Genomic DNA, 19024 nt, shown 5'->3' on the forward strand with positions numbered 1-19024 from the left:
TCTCTCTATATATATATATATAGATATATATGTATTTTTCTTTTCAATTTGGCATTGTTGTCAAAGGGGGAGTAGAAATATGTATGTGTTTTGTGAAAATTTTGTATGTTGTATGTAGTAAGGGGGAGTATATATATATGTGTGTATATTTTTTTTGTAAGCACACTTAGTGATATTGCTGTAAAATTTTCTAAGCGTTTCCATCAATGCCAAACAGGGAGATTGTTGGCTTGATGATGATTGTAATGAATAACTTCATATGTTGTCATTGATGAAACACATACACACACATATGCTCACATTGTCTACTGGTGTGACTTCAAAGTTGTTTATATTACAACTGGTATATTAGAAGTTTATATCTAACCGGTACATGGTGACAACTGGTGTGTATTTATATATAGATATACATAACTCAACGACAACCTGAAGATCCAGCGGAGATTATCAAAGGAGTATGAAAGGACAAATGGTTTATATGTTTTACTCCAACCGGTATTCATTGACTATGTGATGAGTTATCACTAGTTGTGTTGAGTTATCCCTACCAACAATTTTTGGCGGTATTTTTGTGATGAGTTATGATTGTTTGACCAGATACATTGCACCTAGGAAATTGTGATATGATTTCTAGAGGCCAACATGAAATCTAAATGTCTATATATTAACATCATAATGAATTATTTTGTATGAGCGAAGGAGATATGTTATTAGATGATTTGATGTGAAGGCAGAAGTGTTAAGTTGTAGAGTATGTTGGTAATGAAGTTTTGAGTGCATAGAAGAGGATCTATTCAAGCAAGTTGTGCTACACCACCTTTTATTTTCTAATCACTGCAACAGTCAAATCCCCTAACCAGGTAAGATCTAACAAGCTTAATTGTACAAATCCTCTAACCGGGTGATCCACTAGTTTGGATTCAGAAATCCTCTATCGAGGTTACTCCTTACAAGGTACTACCTTTGACAGGGTATAGCTTTCAACTAAGCTTTGGGATCTTTAATAGGATTCGCTCCTAACAGAGCAACTTTTGTAGACCTTAACCGATCATTATCTATTACCGCAGATAGTTAACTTGTGAGTCCCATCTCACCATGGTTTTTCCCATTTGGGTTTTCCACGTATAAACACTTGTGTTATGGTGGATGTTTTACTTATTATGGATGATGTTATATCATTTTGGATTGCATGCATATTTTTTAACAAACTTGTTAAGTATATCTATTGGTCGGTGTTTAAAGTAGTATTGTTTTTGGTGTCACTAATTCACCCCCCCCTCTGTGCTTTACAAGTCCATCATTCTCTACTGCAATAAATGTATTTACCATCAAAACCCTAAAACACCTTAAAATACTCTAAAGCATATTATCAGTAGAAATAAATCAATAATATTTATCGGTTATTATCCAAAAAACACATCAAAAATATCAAAATGCATCAGAATATGTAGATTTAACTTATAGTACATCATCCAGGGGTTCAACTCAAGATTTGACAATAAGCTCGCCCCAAGTTGTAGAAACAACTTAGTTTGTCGGAGATGGATTCTCCACATTAGGTGAAGAATCTGATTCCTCAGATGGTTTGTCATCACTCTTCCTCTTCCAGGTTCTTTTCATCTTAGCTCTGGTTTCTTCAATATCAACTTTTTGCTTTCCTCTCCGGTCCGCAGGATAATTCACCAGTTGGTTGTTCTGTGTTCTGCAAAACTTGGCAATGTGTCCCGGTTTATTGCAATGATAACATGCCATTCCAAATGCTCTCCAAGGTCATGCATTGCCTCTACCTGTTCTTCTTCTGCAATTCATTGCCACATGTCCAAAATTGTTGCAGATTGAACTAATCACATTGACTCTCTTCTCCATCTCATAAGGACTAGACCGGTTAACATAGGATCTTTACCAATTTGTGTTCCTCTGGTCATTGAAATTCCTTCTCCAATCACCAATAGGTCTTGGGTTCATGTGAGGTGCTGGAGTGTTTGCTCCATATCCGCATTCAACTGATCTATGCCCATACATGTTGCATGTATAAGAGTAACCTTCAAATTTCCTAGGCACATATCTAGCATTAGGTGTATATCCAGTATTAGCATCAGATTTGCTTCTACAAATATTAGCAGTATGTCTTGGTTTATGATAGTTAAAGAAAATAGGTTTATAAGATTTCTTACCAGTAGGCTTCTGAGCCTTAGGAGAAATTTTACCTTCATGCATGTTGCTCTTGGTACCAAAAGGTTCTCCCTTCTCAGATGTATTGTATCCTAATCTAGATGTATCACCTTTCATCCTCTAAGATTGGATATGTTCATCTAGCATAGAGGAACTCTTGTTGAATTTATCAAGCTTCTCATTGGCCTCAACAAGTTCCTTTGTAAGATCTTCATGTCTTTTTATGAGGGTTTCTATAAGAGACATTGCCATTTCAAGATCTGACTGTAATGCTTCATTGTATTCTTTCTCCTCATGCCAATTTTCATACAAAGTTGCATTCTCCTACTTAATCTTAAATTTTTTTTCTCTCTATCTTGGATATGATCCTCAACCTTTATTCTAGCTTCAAGTTCGTCACTCATCCAGATTGTTAATGCTTCAAGTTCTCTCCTTAGGTTAGTCTTTTCACCATTCATATTATCCACTTCTTCAACCAGTGCATCAATGTTCACCTCATTTGAAGAGTTACTATCAGAGATCTCCAACAATTGTTCGGTCAGTTCTTTCCTTTTAGCTAGTGATGTCTTGTATTTTCCTCTTTATTGTTTCAAGTTTATCCCTAGTTTCAACAAGTTTTCTAGCCATATCTCTATAGCTCATTCCTTCCCCCATATTTGCCTTAGGATTAGAGATCCCTTCCAAGTGGTTAAGCCTTAAGAAAGTTAGGCTCTGATACCAATTGATGAACTTGTAAGGCACTGAGAGGGGGGGGGTGTGAATCAATAATCGTAAAAAAAATACAAATCTGATTACTAATTTCACCAACTTAAAACTCAATAGGCATGTAAGAAATAACACCAAGTATGCAATCACCACGTAAAGCATAAACCACATTACACAGGAGTTTATATGTGGGAAAACCAAATGGGAAAAACCATGGTGGGAGTTAGTACCCACAATATCTACTATCTGCAGTATAGAGATCTAACTGGTTAAGGTCTACAACATCCGGTTAGGGGCACACCCTCTTAGAAGTGTCTAAGCCCAGTTAAGAGCTTTACAAAAAGGCTTGTGAGGACCAACCCTATTAGGAGATACCAAAGCTACTGGGATTTACAAACACAAGTTAATGTACCACCTGGTTAGAGGATTTAATGATTAGACCTGTTAGGATCCGACTGTACCTTGTTAGGAGTGACCTTGTAAGAGGATTTTTTTGATGCAACTATTAGGGAGACAACAAGTACAAATGACCTCAATATAACACCTTCAGTGTCTGATAAGATCTGCTTTAGTAAATTACAACATCACATAGACTTCATCTCTCAACTCCTTTGATCATTGCACTCTCAGAAATACAAAATTCGCCAATGATCTATCACACTCTCAAGCTCATACACATATATCCTTTCGTACCTCATCACACATTTAAAAACATCATAAGGTCGGCTAGAACCTTGTTACAGTTCCATTTGTTCAATGCATCTAGACAATCTTGCATTATACTCTTTAGTTATGTTGGCCACCGACATAACAAATCCAATTCTATGTCGTTTTACCGATCTGAGTGATTTTCATCACTGCCGGTTAAGTTTCTATCAACTCCTGTGTTCTACCAATCAAAATTCTTTCACCAGATCAAATTTGCCTATGCGGTCATGATCATGTCTTCATCTAATAGTCTTCAATGCTCTTGAAAAATGGCAACACTTCATCCTTCATGAATTTACCGTACCGGTTGTTGGAATATAATTATGTCTGTCATTTACTGGTTGAAGATGAAACTGTCTCTGCTAACTAGTTATGTCTTATCGGTTGCACTATAGGACTAAGATGACTTAAGACACGTAGTTGTCATCAATGACAACATACAAAATAGTCATCATACATAAATCTAATCTCCATGCACAACAAACATATACCGCTTGCATCAAGCAAACACACATTACGGGTTTAGTTCAAGTGATCAAATGCCAACAAGTTATTCCTATTCTTTTGGCAGGATGATGGTATTAAAACTAATATTCTCCTAGGACATGATTTTCTAAGCCATATTTCAATGGTTTCTTTTACCCAGATTGGTCTCATTCGGGAAATGATTTAGGAGCTAAATTTGTTGATTTCAACCAAGATTTGGTTTGTATCAATGTTATTGGTAAATTTGATGCAAAAGGGAATCTCCTTCCCGATCCTCCAACATTTTTAGCCATCCAAAAAAATTAAAGAGTTGCCAGTGGAGTGCCAAATAAAGACATTAGAAAGATATTTCCTTAAAATTCCCATTTTAGTAACCAAAATTCAAGGTTGGCGTTACTTGCAGAAAGTGCCAGGTGCAAAAGAAATACACATTTTGTCCTTGAACCTTACTAAGGGAGAATTGGTTGTTCTAAAGGCATTAGTAAGGCAACATAAAAAAACACATATAATATTCAGCTGCAGAGATATTATGAGACATTTTCCATCAGATTACCATAATGTTGAAGATTTGACAAACTTATTCAGTCCTTCATGTAATATTTTACTATCCCTGCTAACTCCATATAAGTCTAATACCGTCATCCTAGACATCATCTATCTTGTTGTACATTTTCTTGCATGCCAGTTGGAATGGATAATCGAGCACAAAGATACTTAGATCAAAGGTGACTGGTATCATCCAGAAACAAGGTCACTTCTATAAAAAATACTGAAACATACTTACAAATATAATTATGTTATGGAATTTGACAATATCTTTAATCTACTAGGAATTCATCTTATTGCAGACATTGGGCGTTGACGTGTTTTAGAATGGTGGAACAGCTAGACACAAGACCTAGGATGATATTGTAGTAGCTTAATGAATTTTATTGTACATAATTAGTGTCATGAATAATATATATTAGGAAGATAATATTAGTTATTTCTTGCTTATGTTAGACAAAGCATTGTAAAAGCAAGGACTGACACTGTCAACCATCTGGTTTGATAATCCTCCTTGCAATCTATATTAATATGTTCAGGCTTTAGAATGTAATGTGTTGCGTCTCGACTAGCATAAGGGTTTGTCTATGCTGTGAAGTCAACCACGTTAAGATCTAACAATAGGATGCAACCCTGTCTAAAAATTCATGTTGTCAGCCATGTGAAGCCTGACAATAGGATGCAAAATTTGTGTAAAAAGCAAGATCCCTGTAGCCACTTACGGGTTTTAAGTGGACCGTTCCCACTTTTTGGGATTATAAGAAGTGATAGTAAATAAATTAGTATATAGTGGGCCAGTGGGAGAGTTGTAAAAATTATTAAATAAATTGTAAAGGTCCTACATGAGCTTGCACATATTAGAGTACGTACTCTATAATGAAAATATTCCATAGTACGTACTACCATCTACCAATCCATTTCCACTACCTTCCAAAAGTTTCTCCTACTTTTTCATCTACTTTTCTTATCTACTGTAAAGTGGAAAATCGCGATTGAGCCCTAGTTGTTCTCCCCTCTTCCGACTCCGAGGAGAGAGAAGGGAGGTTTGCTAGGATTCGATGGTTTTCACTTAGGGGAGAGACTTTACATTCAAAAGAGGGGTTGAAACCCACAAGATCCAATCCCACGCAATGCAAGATTGGATGCTAAATGTGTTTCAAGGGTTAAGACAGCAAGGCTACCCTCTTTCATAAAGAATGTTGATAGGAGAATTAAGCTAAGCATGCATAGAAAGTGATAAAGATTCGCTTATAAACTGAGATAGGAATACAGTATGAAGCTGCGGACCTGGAATTAGCAGTAAAATGTCAATACGGTGCTGTCCTGCAAATTTGAGCAAAAGTTGTCGGGACAATGGCGCCCGGCGCCACGGTCCTCCGAAAAATCTGCGAAACGAAGGGGGATCTGTTCGTCTCTGCACAAGGATTCCAGATCTTCAATTTCAGCCACGTACCTGCAACCTACACACAGAAAAGCGAAGACGATTGGGGGGTTAGGGATTAGGGGTTTGCCTTTAGGTCAAACCCCGGTTTTGGAATTAACCAAGAAATGAGCAAGTGCTGTAAATGTAAATGACTGTAAAATAAGTACTAATACCTTGTTCTAAGGATGTTTGTATCCTTATGTGCGAAGGTTTAGATGTTGTATGTTGTATGTTGTAGCATGTAGTATGTGATCTCCTCTTCAATGGTTGAATCCTTGTCTTGAATGCAACACTTAGCCTTGAATGGAGACTTAAAAGGAATGCTTGAATGCTTGAATGCTTGAATGCTTGAGTATAATTTCCACGCTTTTACATATATCCTCCTCATCATATCGAATGAAAGAGAAAAATGTAGTTTATATACTTGTCATTTAGGGCTGATAGACTGATTTTCTCGACCTTAGGCCGACCAGGAAAGTTAATTTCCAAATTGCAAACAAAAAGACCCGAGACCCCTTAGGAGACTGGGCCCAAAATAGGACCCAGGGACTAGGGCGCTGGGCGCTCTGGTCCCACCTCCCGGGACAGCAGGGTGCAAGGAGGTTCAGGCCAGGGTGCTTGAAAAATGCAGTTTTTAGTGTCGTGAGCAAGTTTCAGGGTCTCCATTCAGGTTGCGTGTTGTGTCGCCATCGTGAAGACCGAAATGCAGTTGAAATTGCAAGTGTCACAATTTTAGGATGCTACATTTAGCCCCCACTTTAGCGGGAGTATGTATGCTCATACTTCCGGTAAAGTACAAGGAAACAACATTGAAAGACTTTCACCATGTCAAGGAGGCAAGATACACCAAGCCCCCAGTGGACTAAGGATCTTACGACTTCGATTGACAAAGTAAAAGGGAAGATCACGAGGGAGAACCATGACTGTCAGTAGTAAGGTTCCCTCACTATGAGTCATGCAAGAAAGATATCAAAAATTTTCAAGGCAAGGCTAAATTTGCCAAGAAATTTTCAAGTATCTTGAAAAGATATGAACAGGATGTATGCCCCGCTACGTTAAAGCGATCGCACATGCCTCACCGGGGGTGATTGTTTTAACGTAGTGATACATATAAGAATGAGAAAGGAAAGGAGCACATTATCGCAAGGATTTAGCCCCCAAGTGTGAGATAAGCCCAAGGATAATAGACACAAAACACAAAGCACAAGGTGACTTCGCTTTCCTCAGGGTCAGTATGCTGTATGATAATTCATGTATATCATATGTATGTATGCATAATTGTTCTTCATTCCCCAATCAAGGAAGGTCACCTAGAAGAAGGGAACACATGTGTCTTTTGAGTCAACATGAGAGAGATCGAGAGATCTAAATACTTTGCATCGTCCTCAAGTAGACAACACTAAGGACAACAAATAGAAGAATGAGAATAACATATAGAAGAAGTAACACAAGAGAGGAGAAGAGAATCTGCTATGCTAATGTAACTAGTCTAGCACGTCATCTACCCCCGATCTTGCTGATCAATGTTTCGGGAAGGCAGGGAACATGCTAGAGGAGGAACATCCAACACAGCAGATGGAGCTATCACAAGATCCAAACAAGGGCTATGTTCATGTTCCGAGCCACATTGTTCTTGTCTAGGAGCTAGGATAAGTGCTTTAGAAAATTCATTAGATAAATGGTTATCGACATCAACAAGTTCATATTCACTATCAGAAGCAAGAGGAGTAATATTTTCATCATGAATAACATTTTCATCTATATCATCATCAAGATTTATAGGATCTTTAACTCGCACAGGATCAAGACCATCATGCATCTTATGTTTAGGAGATTTAGGCTCAATGTTCGGCTGAGGAGAAAATGGAATCATGCTTGTTGAAGATGTTTTTGGAGATTGCAAAGTTTGAGAAGCGGTTGCTTGAGCCCTAAGACGACACTTTCGTCGGCGTTCACGTGTAGAACGATTTCGTCTAGTCTTAGTAGGAAGTGGAGAAGACTGAGGAGGAGGAATGTTCTCATCCTTAGCACTTGGGTGTTTAGGTTGTGGTCTCTTAGGCTAGATAATAGGAGAAGAAGGTGGTCTCTTCTCTCTATAAAAAGAAGGAGGAGGAACTGCTCCATATAAAGGAGGAATATTTGGTTTAGGGAGAAGACCAAGTCCATCATGATGAGGAGGTATAGGTCTACTCTTAGGAAGTTTATTAGGTATAGACATAGTCACATCCATAGGGATGGGTTGAGAATCTTCTTGAGGAAAGACATTAGTTTTATCTTTCAAAGGAAGAACTTCCTTCTCAAGAATGATAGGAATATCAAGTTTAGGTGCTCTAGGTTCACTTAGAGATAGGATCATATCTGTTTTCCAGTTTTGATAAGATTTGAAAAGATGATCACTTCGCAGAGGAAGAGATTGGAATTGTTTAGGCCAAAAGTAATCAAGAGGAACACTAGAGGTTCTTTCAGCTGGTTTAAAGAGACTATGATTGACAGTAACAACTTCACCATTATGGGGAAATTTCAAACACTTATGAATAGGTTAAGCAATAGCTTTCATGGAAGATAGCCAAGGATAGCCAAGCTTCACACGAAATTGTTCGGAAGATGGAATAATAGCAAAGTTCACATCAAGAGATTTGTTATGGACCTCAATAGGCAATGTAATAGAACCAATTGCAGGAGAAGAAAATGCATCAAATAGTTTCACAATCACATCTGTTTTGTCATATATCACTTGATTCAATTGCAAAGTAAAAAGGAATTCTTCAGTAATAACATTAATCATGCACGAAGGATCAATAAGCACTCCATGGCAAGGTGTATTCTTAACTTTTGCAACTATGTATAAAGGACCATCAGGTGCCCTAATAGTTTCACTGGAATCAAATGTGATGGAAGGTTCTTTAGGGATTTCTTGCTGCTCTACAAAGTTAATCACATTCGGATTCATAGACACAAGACCATCAGATGAGAGAGAGGAATCATTAGCCTCAATTGCATTAGAGGTATGAGAAGGCAATGGATCAGTGAAAATCTAAAGATTTTGGTTAGGAGGAGCTACAGATGTGTTGCCTTTATCATTGACACCAGAAACAGAGATAGTATTATTATCAATCAAATCTTGAATTTTACCCTTTAAAGAAAAACATTTTTCAGTATCATGCCCAGGCTGACGGTGAAATTGACAAAAAGATTTGTTATCAAAATAAGGTGAAGTAATCTTTGCAGGATCAATTTGTCTTATAGGAGGAAGAGTAAGCACATTTTGTTCCAATAACTTATTCATAATACTATGCAATGATTCATTCAAAGGAGTATACTTTCTTTCTTTCTTGAAAAATTTAGAAATAGGAGGCACACCTGATGCTGCATTCACATTGTTGTTGATGATGTTTTCATTGAATTTGATGGAATCTCTGTTCGGTTTAAACTTCCCAAATGGTTGTTGACTGCTATCACCCTTATCACTCGGAGCCATAGGATGTGATTGTTCCATTTGACTCACAGTCAGTTGATAATTGTGAAGAGTTGCACACAACTGTTGGAAAGAAGTAAACTCAGAAAACAGAAGTTTGTCTCGAATATCTTTTTGTAAATTAGAAATAAAGATTCTTTGAATATCATTGTCAGGCACTGGAAAGGAAATTTGAGCATACAAATGCTTATATCTACCAATGAAATCAGTCACTTTTTCTTTAACACCTTGTTTACAATGCATTAAATCAATCAGAGTAACTTTAGGACTTATATTGTTTTGAAATTGTTGAATGAAAGCATTTGCAAGTTGTTCGAAAGAAGTAATAGAATAGGAAGGCAACGAGCAATACCATTGTAGGGCTTTGTCTCTTAATGTTCTAGTGAACAGTTTTGCAAGCAACCTTTGGTCATAAGCAAAATCAGTACATATTGTTTGAAAAGTCTTAACATCTGTTAGAGGATCTCCTTTACCATTATAAAGTTCCAAATGCGGGATTTCAACATGTTTAGGAAGGATAGCTCGAACAATGTCAAGAGAAAGTGGGCTCGCAACATCAAATGTGGGCACACTAAACTTAGATTGATTCATAGAGGCAATTTGTTGCTGTAAAGAAGAGACAGTTTGTGCAAGATTGTTAATGGTCGCTTTGGTCGAAGAGTTCATATTAGATGTGTTAGATTGAGATGGAGGTGTTATGTTATTGAAAGAAGGTAGAGAGTAAGGTGGTGGGACTCTATGATAATTAGTCATAGGAGATGATTGGACAGGAGGAACACTACAAGGAGGAATAGAATGGTTAAATGAATTGCCCCCTTGCGTCATGTTCATTTGTGGTGATATAATAGGCACACTCATTGAAGGAATGAATGAAGAAGTCGGATTGAATGAAGGAAGAGGGTTAATTGAAGAAGAAGGGTTGCCCCCATGACTAGTAATCACGGGAGGAATGTCTTGTATAGAAGTAGCCATGATGTTTGATGTAAAGGTAGGTATACTAGCAATAGGAGTTGTCAAAGGAATAGAATGATTGACTTGAGTAGGAGGTTGTGTATAACCTAAAGATTCGGCACAACTCTTCATAGGCATCACATTCGAATTCACAATGTGTGCAATACCACGCAAAATATCAATTCCATTCTTATCACTTTGAAGCATACGTTTTAGACCCTCAATTAAAGGAAGAGCTTGACTATCAGGGTATTCTTGAGACATCCATTGTCGAAAATCGTCAAATTGGTTATCCAATTTCGAAAGTTGTTCTTCAGAAACCTCATGGAGAGATTCTTCATCATTAGGAGGATTAGAGGAATTACCCATGTCCTCGTTAAAAAGGCTATTCAAATTAGGTTCCATCTCCTCAGTAGTTAAACCTTGGAAAGACTTAATTCTACGGCTTCGTCTAACGGGAATAGTGTAAGTAGGGCTTATTGTTGTAAAACGCATGCACTAGAAAGAGAGAGAAGATTTTGAATTTAGAGGTAGCAATTTTCAGTAAAATCAGCCAATCTTCTGGATTTAAGCTGTTAAATGCAATCACAACAGTCTCCCGAAATTTCAGAAAAAATGCCCGGGACCGTGGCGCCCGGAGTGCAACACGGTCCTTGCAACTTTTTTCGAAATTTGCAGGGATGAAAGGTATGATGATTTTAGAGCTAATCTGAAAAAATTGAGTGATTTTACGTTCTGTAGATAGGCCAAATTAAAGTTGTAATCTCGAAATTGAACCCTATCAAGATTGTCGAAAAATACAAAATTTGAATTTTTGAAAAAGAGAGGGAAACTGAAATTTTGAATGTTATGATTTTAGAGGGAATGTCAAGAGCAATGCAAATTTTGAAATTTTTTTAAAAATTGACTCAATTTCACGCAAAATTCAATTTTGAAAGCGGAAATCAAAGTTGTTGTAATTAAGCACTTAATTTCAAAAGTCACAAAATGCAAGAATTTGAATAAAGCACTGAAATTTTTAATGAATGATAACACACTTTTCAGATTTAGGACAGTAAGAACACAATTTTGACACAAAATTTCAATTTCAATGATTTTTAAATGTTTAGAAGCCTTAATCCAAGCAATCACAAGACCAACTTTGACTGTTATTTTGAAGGTGTTAAAATTGATAAAATCAGCCAAAATTCTGGATTTTAGCAAGAAAATACAGTAAGATCTCGCTCCCGAAATTTCGGAAAAAATGTCGGGGACGATGGCGCTCGGCGCCACGGTCCTCGCAACTTTTTTCCAAATTTTCAGGGATGAAAGATATTGTGATTTTATTGCGGAATCCAAAGTTACAGCTGATTTGGAGATGTTTTGATCAATGAAATTGTCAGACAAAGGTTGAATCAAGAGGGTTTCAAAAATTAGGGTTTTGACATTTAACCACTTAATTTTCAGAATTAAAGCACAAATATGAATTGAAAATTTGTAATAGAAGGGCAGATCTGAAACAGGCATTAACATTTAGACATTTCGCAGGTTCAATTACTAAAAAGAAAATTTAGGGTTTTTATGCAATCACCTCTAAAATTTTGCAAAAGATCAAACATGAAAATGTAATCAATTTTTTCAGATCTAAGCATGAAAAATCAGAAAGGATGTTCACGTCGGGTTCACCAAAATGTAAAGCGAAAAATCGCGATCAAACCCTAGTTGTTCTCCCCTCTTCCGACTCCGAGGAGAGAGAAGGGAGGTTCGCTAGGATTCGATGGTTTTCACTTAGGGGAGAGACTTTACATTCAAAAGAGGGGTTGAAACCCACAAGATCCAATCCCACGCAATGCAAGATTGGATGCTAAATGTGTTTCAAGGGTTAAGACAGCAAGGCTACCCTCGTTCGTAAAGAATGTTGATAGGAGAATTAAGCTAAGCATGCATAGAAAGTGATAAAGATTCACTTATAAACTGAGATAGGAATACAGTATGAAGCTGCGGACCTGGAATTAGCAGTAAAATGTCGATACGGCGCTGTCCTGCAAATTTGAGCAAAAGTTGTCGGGACGATGGCGCCTGGCGCCACGGTCCTCCGAAAAATCCGTGAAACGAAGGGGGATCTGTTCGTCTCTGCACAAGGATTCCAGATCTTCAATTTCAGCCGCGTACCTGCAACCTACACACAGAAAAGTGAAGACAATTGGGGGGTTAGGGATTAGGGGTTTGCCTTTAGGTCAAACCCCGGTTTTGGAATTAACCAAGAAATGAGCAAGTGCTGTAAATGTAAATGACTGTAAAATAAGTACTAATACCTTGTTCTAAGGATGTTTGTATCCTTATGTGCGAAGGTTTAGATGTTGTATGTTGTATGTTGTAGCATGTAGTATGTGATCTCCTCTTCAATGGTTGAATCCTTGTCTTGAATGCAACACTTAGCCTTGAATGGAGACTTAAAAGGAATGCTTGAATGCTTGAATGCTTGAATGCTTGAGTATAATTTCCACGCTTTTACATATATCCTCCTCATCATATCGAATGAAAGAGAAAAATGTAGTTTATATACTTGTCATTTAGGGCTGATAGACTGATTTTCCCGACCTTAGGCCGACCAGGAAAGTTAATTTCCAAATTGCAAACAAAAAGACCCGAGACCTCTTAGGAGACCGGGCCCAAAATAGGACCCAGGGACCAGGGCACTGGGCGCCATGGTCCTGGGGACCAGGGCGCTGGGCGCTCTGGTCCCACCTCCCGGGACAGCAGGGTGCAAGGAGGTTCAGGCCAGGGTGCTTGAAAAATGCAGTTTTCAGTGTCGTGAGCAAGTTTCAGGGTCTCCATTCAGGTTGCGTGTTGCGTCGCCATCGTGAAGACCGAAATGCAGTTGAAATTGCAAGTGTCACAATTTTAGGACGCTACATCTACCACTCACATCTACCAGTACCATCTTTTGATCAAATCCACCTACCACTCACACCTACCAGTCAAATCCATCTACCCCTTGGCCTCCAACTACTATAAATAGAGGCATTGTGGGCTCATTAAAGACACCTTGAGTTGTGGTATCGAGTCTTGTGTGAAGTTAGTCTTATATCAAGAGTGTGGTGTGAAGTCTTATAGGAGCAAGCCAAAAGTATCATCTACCCTTGCGCTTCCATGCGATCTAGGGATTATGAGAAACTGACTTGCATAGGTTATGAAGTTTGTCTCATATAATGAAGTTGTCTCATGCAATGAAGTTTTATAATAGAATATTGGCTCTAGCTTTATTGTTATTGTTCTACACTAAATTGGTATCATAGCATATTGTTGTTTACTCTTATATACCAATCTAGTGCCCAATATAGTATGAAACAACAACAATAAAGTTAGACTCAATATTTCATTAATAAAACTTCATTACATGAGACAACTTCATTTTATGAGATAACTTCATTATATGAGACAAACTTCATAACCTATGCAAGTTAGTTTCTCATAATCCCCAGATCGCATGGAAGCACAAGGGTAGAGGATACTTCTGGCTTGCTCCTATAAGACTCTTCGCATCACACTCTTGATACAAGACTAGCTTCACACAAGACTCGATACTTGAAATACAAGACTCGATACCACAACTCAAGGTGTCTTCAATGAGCCCACAATGCCTCTATTTATAGTAGTTGGAGGCCAAGGGGTAGATGGATTTGACCGGTAGGTGTGAGTGTTAGATGGATTTGATCGACAAATGTAGGTGGTAGACGATACTCGTAGATGTGAGTGGTAGATAAGAAAAGTAGATTAAAAAGTAGGAGTAAATTTTGGAAGGTAGTGGAAGTGGAGTGGTAGATGGTAGTACATACTATGGAATATTGTCATTATAGAGTAGATACTCTAAGATATGCAAGCTCATGTAGGCCCTTTACAATTTATTTAATAATTTTTACAACTTTCCTACTGACCCACTATATACTAATTTATTTACTATCAATTTTTGTAATCCTAGAAAAGTGAGAACGGTCCACTTAACACCCGTAAGTGGCTGCAAGGATCTTGCTTTTTATACAGGTTTTGCATCCTGTTGTCAAGCTTCACATGGCTGACATCATGGATTTTTAGAAAGGGTTGCATCCTGCCGTCAGATCTTAATGTGGCTGACTTCATGACATAGATAAACCCTTGTGCTATTTGAGATGCAAGACATTACATTTTAAAGCTTAAATATATTAATCTAGATTTCAAAGAGGATTATCAATCCAGATGGTTGACAGTGTCAGTCCTTGCTTTTACAATGCATTGTCTAATATAAGCAATAAATAACTAATATTATCTTCCTAATATATATTATTCATGACACTAATTATGTACAATGAAATTCATTAAGTTGTTGCAATATCATCCTAGGTCCTGTGTCCAGTCGTTCCACCATTCTAAAACACGCCAACGCCCAATGTCTGCAATAAGATAAATTTCTAGTAAATTAAAGACATTGTCAAATTCCATAACATACTTATATTTGTAAGTATGTTTTAGTATTTTTGGTAGAAGTGATCTTGTTTCTAGATGATACCAGTCACCTTTGATCTGAGTATCTTTGTGCTCGATTATCCATTCCAACTGACATGCATGAGAATGCACAACAAGATAGATGATGTCTAGGAAGACAATATTAGACTTATATGGACTTAGCTGGGATAGTAATATTTTACATGAAGGACTAAATACATTACTCAAATATTCAACATTATGGTAATCTGATGGAAAATGTCTCATAATATCTCTACAGCTGAATATTATATGTGCTTTTTTATACTACCTTACTAATGCCTTTAGAACAACCAATTCTCCCTTAGTAAGGTTCGGGGACAAAATGTGTATTTCATTTGCACCTGGCACTATCTGCAACTTACCCCAACCTTGAATTTTGGTTACTGAAACATAATTTTTAAGGAAATATCTTTCCAATATATTTCTTTGGCACTCTGCTGGCAACTTTAATTTTTTGGATGGCTAAAAATGGTGGAGGATCGGGAAGGATACTCCCTTCTGGTGCAGGAGCACCCAAGACAAGATTGGCCACCATGAGGCCATAATGAAGATTTATGAGATAATTAAGTCTATGAGGTTAAAATGACCATTTGATATTTTAAACATGGATAATAATGGCATTTGGAGTCATCAAACTCATGTAATGAGTCATTTTGTAATAAGTTGTCAAAATTGCCATGTTGGGCAAATAATGTCAAAATGAGCAATGTAATGGGGTTCAATGGGTAGAATAGGTTTTTAATGAGAATTTTAAGTTTCATAAGGTCTTGTGTGACTATATTAATGTAATAAAGTTGATTAGAAAGTTTCAAGATGCAAAAAGGTTAGAAATTTGTCAATTGACAACTAAAAGTGTCAATTTGACAATAAATTAAAGTTGTAAACACCCAAAAGTGGTTGTATGGGTGGTTAAGAGTTGGTTTTCAGTTTTCATGAAGGGAAGAGGTTTAAATATGTTTGAAATGATCCAAAATGAAGAGGCAAAGGGTCAAATTTGCTTGGCATTGTAAGAGTTTGGGGTTTGGCAATAAAAATACAAGGTTTTCCTTGCAATTTTGGTCTAAAATCTGCACTTTATTGGTCTGAAACTCTTCTTCTTTGCTTCATTTTTTATTTAAAATGGATTTGGAAATGTAGAGGAGTGTTTTTAATATCATTTTATACTACTATTGAAGGTTTTACATTCAAATCTGATATACTTTCATTGGTTGTCCTAAAGACTACTGTAGGTGGCCATTTTATTGTTGTTTTGAGAGTCACAATGCAAATGTGACCCGTTCCACTTTATGTGGTTTCTGTTACTTGTGGAATGGGTCATTAATGATGTATATTATTATCTAATAACAAGTTTGAGTGCAGGAAATAACATGGAGATGAAGTGTTGATACCCTAGGGTAAGAGATTGAGTGAGAAAAAGCATGAAAATGGAGGCATGAGTATAGCAGCAAAATATCTACCTTAAGGAGGTAGTGTTTTTATGTGAAAAATTATTAGGGGTTGGTAAATTCATGGTGAATACCAAGTTTCAAGATCTAGAAGTGAGTTTTGGGGTTTGAACAAGGAGGCCCTAGTGTTTTAGGCCTAAAAAACGGGGATTTAGTATCTAACCTATCAAATGATTGTGTATTGTCTGGAAACTAGGAAAATATATGGTTTTGGAACATTTTCAAGACTTTTTTTGGGTTTGGAGTTGTATTCTTACCATTTTTTGGTACTTGCTTTGGAAAAGAGGGCTAATTGAGCCTGGTTGGTGTGTAGTAGGGTGCTGGTCTGAGTATTTCATCCAAAAGACCCATAGTTTATTTTAACATATGTTAGGTAACTTCCAAAAGGGTATCTGGATATACAATTTATTTGTCAAGTGTTTTAAATTATTTTGAGTAAATGTCATAATACCCGCTGAACAAGGCTACTAGAGAATTGGCCTATTTAGGGACCCATGTAAGGGTTTGTGAGAAAACCAATTGATAGGGTGAGTGAATCCTATTGGGTAAAGTGGTATAGGGTATGTAGAGGCCCTAGGAAGTGTTGGAACAAGTTGGTGAGTTTGATAGTTCTATCTAGGCATCTTGGTGAAGCCTAGTGAAGGAAGGTGAAACAAGAAGAGTTGAGTTTGTGAAGAAGCAAGAATGATAAGTTGCAATGTAATTGTGGGAGGTTCCATAATGCTCTGCATAAAATTTACCAATAACATTGATACAAACTGAATCTTGGTTGAAATGAACAAATTTAGCTCCCAAATCATTTCCCAAAATGACACCAATCTGGGTAAAAGAAACCATTGAAAACTAGCTTAGCAAATCCCATCCTAGGAGAATATCGGTTTTAATGCCATCATCCTAATAGTTCTGATACTTAATATAAGTACAAATCCAATAGCCAACAAAATGAGAGGGGAGGGGGGGGGTGAATCATACAAACTTAATCATCCATAAAAACATCAGATTCAACCTCGCTAACATATATATCAGTCATATAACCAAAACTGTCAAACATGCAAACTTAAAAGCATATAAACAATATAAACCTCATAACACCAGATTTAACGTGGAAACCCAAATAGGGAAAAACCATTGTGAGTTTTCGGACCCACTAAGAAATATACTCTTCTAGAGTATGCTCGGTTAAAAGCAAATCCTATTAAAGATTACAAACACATTGCTAGGTGTGACTTGTTTAAGGGATTTCCCTCAAATCTGTTAGGATCTTCACTTTGTTAGAAGTGACCTTGTTAAAGGATTTCAAGCACTCAATAAGAATGTCACCTTGCTAGAGGATTTTACAAATAAGACTGTTAAGTCTACTCAGTTAAGAGATTTTCTGCTACTTCTCAAAATAACAGTAATAAAAATATGTCTGCAACTTCACATCTAAAAATGCTAAAGAAGATTCTTATTTGTTCAATACAATCAATTCATAGGACTTATCTTGTTCCTCTGCTGGGCTCTATACTCTGTTATCAAAATAGGTTTTCAAGCTTTTGTGCTCGGTAATCACTATGTAGCGTCCCTATGCATACACTTGCCCGCATACATTATTTATCAATAGTTTCCTATTTATAAACAATCTTCCAACTGCTTAATCTCCTTGATCACATTTCCCATGATCAATCATAGCCATCAGATCTTCAATCTTGTCCAGGTTCAATGTATCCTTTGATCTGAAAATGTTTTACCTTGCCTTGGAACTTGCATTTTCACCTTGGAACTTTTGTTAGGGTATTGTGGTTCAATCTGAGCTATAGATCTTCCTGTCGATCTTTCTTTACCATAGATTCTTTAACAATCTTCATACACGGCTTACCAATCATTTAATTCACTCTAGCTCATCAGCTTCCTTCATTAAATATCACATGTAAACATTTAATGCATTCTGTTATAGCTCGGTTACAACTCGGTAACAGCTCGGTGAATACTAAACTTCACTCGGTAGACATTCCGCCTTGATTAACCGATAGCGATAACCTTAGGGTTTATTGACTAGGTTCTTTGCTCGGTAACATAGTATAGTATTAACCTTTCAAACAATAGCATATGTAGGATATCAAAACAATCTAAACATCATGATCTCTTCATTGTCTAACTCGGTAATAGTTACCCATTGAATAACTTATCCCCTTATTCATCATATTCTTTCTGTGTCTTTTACCGACGTCTTTATACTCATCAAATCATACTTCTTAAGATATGGCAACATCATACTGAATTAGAAAATCAATTTCTTGACATCAATGACAAAATAATAATATTAAGACCATAATCATCCTTAATCAGTTATATCCATAGTTATCAACAACCTTCTCAATAGCCTTATTGAAATGCCAACAATCTCTCATTGTAATTAGAATGCCAACCTTCTTCTTGTCTGTTATAATGCCAACACATCCTACAAAAATGAACAAGAATAACTAAATTCTCCTATATTTATTGGGATTTTGCATTCTTTTCTCTCCAACCTCTTCTTATCTCCTATCTCCTCGATTATAATATTTTGGGGTTGCCAATAATGGGATGGTAAGACATATTCTTTGGAGATACTAATTGCTGATCCTGTAT

The sequence above is a fragment of the Cryptomeria japonica genome, chromosome 10 (assembly GCF_030272615.1).
Source record: "Cryptomeria japonica chromosome 10, Sugi_1.0, whole genome shotgun sequence".
In the NCBI taxonomy this organism is placed as follows: Eukaryota; Viridiplantae; Streptophyta; class Pinopsida; order Cupressales; family Cupressaceae; genus Cryptomeria; species Cryptomeria japonica.